Raw genomic sequence first — 2500 nt, 5'->3', positions numbered from 1 at the left:
ACTACTGCAATGCCCCTTGGCCTTAGCACCGCTAGAAGGGACCCTAGTACCTTTGTGAAAATTCTTGGAGCAGTGGCTAATCCGAATGGAAGTGCCACAAACTGGTAATGCTTGTCCAGAAAGGCGAACCTTAGGAACCGATGATGTTCCTTGTGGATAGGAATATGTAGATACGCATCCTTTAAATCCACCGTGGTCATGAATTGACCTTCCTGGATGGTAGGAAGAATTGTCCGAATGGTTTCCATTTTGAACGATGGAACCCTGAGAAATTTGTTTAGGATCTTGAGATCCAAAATTGGCCTGAATGTTCCCTCTTTTTTGGGAACTATGAACAGATTGGAGTAAAACCCCATCCCTTCTTCTCCTAATGGAACAGGATGAATCACTCCCATTTTTAACAGGTCTTCTACACAATGTAAGAATGCCTGTCTTTTTATTTGGCCTGAAGACAATTGAGACCTGTGGAACCTTCCCCTTGGGGGTAGTTCCTTGAATTCCAGGAGATAACCTTGAGAAACTATTTCTAGCGCCCAAGGATCCTGAACATCTCTTGCCCAAGCCTGAGCGAAGAGAGTCTGCCCCCCACCAGATCCGGTCCCGGATCGGGGGCCAACATCTCATGCTGTCTTAGTAGCGGTAGCAGGCTTCTTGGCCTGCTTACCTTTGTTCCAGCCTTGCATCGGTCTCCAGGCTGGCTTGGTTTGAGAAGAATTACCCTCTTGCTTAGAGGATGTAGAATTTGAGGCTGGTCCGTTTCTGCGAAAGGGACGAAAATTTGTTTTATTTTTAGCCTTAAAAGACCTATCCTGAGGAAGGGCGTGGCCCTTTCCCCCAGTGATGTCTGAAATAATCTCTTTCAAGTCAGGGCCAAACAGCGTTTTCCCCTTGAAAGGGATGTTAAGCAATTTGTTCTTGGAGGACACATCCGCTGACCAAGACTTTAGCCAAAGCGCTCTGCGCGCCACAATAGCAAAACTTGAATTTTTCGCCGCTAATCTAGCTAATTGCAAAGTGGCGTCTAAGGTAAAAGAGTTAGCCAATTTAAGTGCTTGAACTCTGTCCATAACCTCCTCATAAGAAGATGCTTTATTGAGCGACTTTTCTAGTTCTTCGAACCAGAAACACGCTGCTGTAGTGACAGGAACAATGCATGAAATTGGTTGTAGAAGGTAACCTTGCTGAACAAACATCTTTTTAAGCAAACCCTCTAATTTTTTATCCATAGGATCTTTGAAAGCACAACTATCTTCTATAGGGATAGTGGTGCGTTTGTTTAGAGTAGAAACCGCCCCCTCGACCTTGGGGACTGTCTGCCATAAGTCCTTCCTGGGGTCGACCATAGGAAATAATTTCTTAAATATAGGGGGAGGGACAAAAGGTATGCCGGGCCTTTCCCATTCTTTATTTACAATGTCCGCCACCCGCTTGGGTATAGGAAAAGCTTCGGGGGGCACCGGGACCTCTAGGAACTTGTCCATCTTACATAATTTCTCTGGAATGACCAAATTGTCACAATCATCCAGAGTAGATAACACCTCCTTAAGCAGAGCGCGGAGATGTTCCAATTTAAATTTGAATGTAATAACGTCAGGTTCAGCTTGTTGAGAAATTTTTCCTGAATCTGAAATTTCTCCCTCAGACAAAACCTCCCTGGCCCCTTCAGACTGGTGTAAGGGCATGTCAGAACCATTATCATCAGCGTCCTCATGCTCTTCAGTATCTAAAACAGAGCAGTCGCGCTTTCGCTGATAAGTGGGCATTTTGGCTAAAATGTTTTTAATAGAATTATCCATTACAGCCGTTAATTGTTGCATAGTAAGGAGGATTGGCGCACTAGATGAACTAGGGACCTCCTGAGTGGGCAAGACTGGTGTAGACATAGAAGGAGATGATGCAGTACCATGCTTACTCCCCTCACTTAAGGAATCATTTTGGGCAACATTATTATCAGTGGCATCATTGTCCCTACTTTGTTTGTCACATTCATCACATATATTTAAATGGAGAGGAACCTTGGCTTCCGAACATACAGAACATAGTCTATATGATGGTTCAGACATGTTAATAGGCATAAACTTGATAACAAAGCACAAAAAACGTTTTAAAATAAAACCGTTACTGTCACTTTAAATTTTAAACTGAACACACTTTATTACTGAATATGTGAAAAAGTATGAAGGAATTGTTCAAAATTCACCAAAATTTCACCACAGTGTCTTAAAGCCTTAAAAGTATTGCACACCAAATTTGAAAGCTTTAACTCTTAAAATAACGGAACCGGAGCCGTTTTTACATTTAACCCCTATACAGTCCCTGGTATCTGCTTTGCTGAGACCCAACCAAGCCCAGAGGGGAATACGATACCAAATGACGCCTTCAATAAGCTTTTTCAGTGGATCTGAGCTCCTCACACATGCATCTGCATGCCTTGCTTCTCAAAAACAACTGCGCATTAGTGGCGCGAAAATGAGGCTCTGCCTATGACTAGAAAAGGCCC

General features: G+C 43.4%; 1 protein-coding gene across 1 annotated transcript in view; it reads right to left on the bottom strand.

The window, feature by feature from the left end:
* The window catches only part of MSN (moesin), a 400641-nt gene that overhangs the window by 249814 nt on the left and 148327 nt on the right, over positions 1 to 2500 (bottom strand). The window lies entirely within an intron of this gene.

This window comes from Bombina bombina, chromosome 1 (assembly GCF_027579735.1).
Source record: "Bombina bombina isolate aBomBom1 chromosome 1, aBomBom1.pri, whole genome shotgun sequence".
NCBI lineage: Eukaryota > Metazoa > Chordata > Amphibia > Anura > Bombinatoridae > Bombina > Bombina bombina.
Note: the sequence above shows the minus strand (reverse complement) of the source record. Positions and strands in the feature narration are given on the sequence as shown.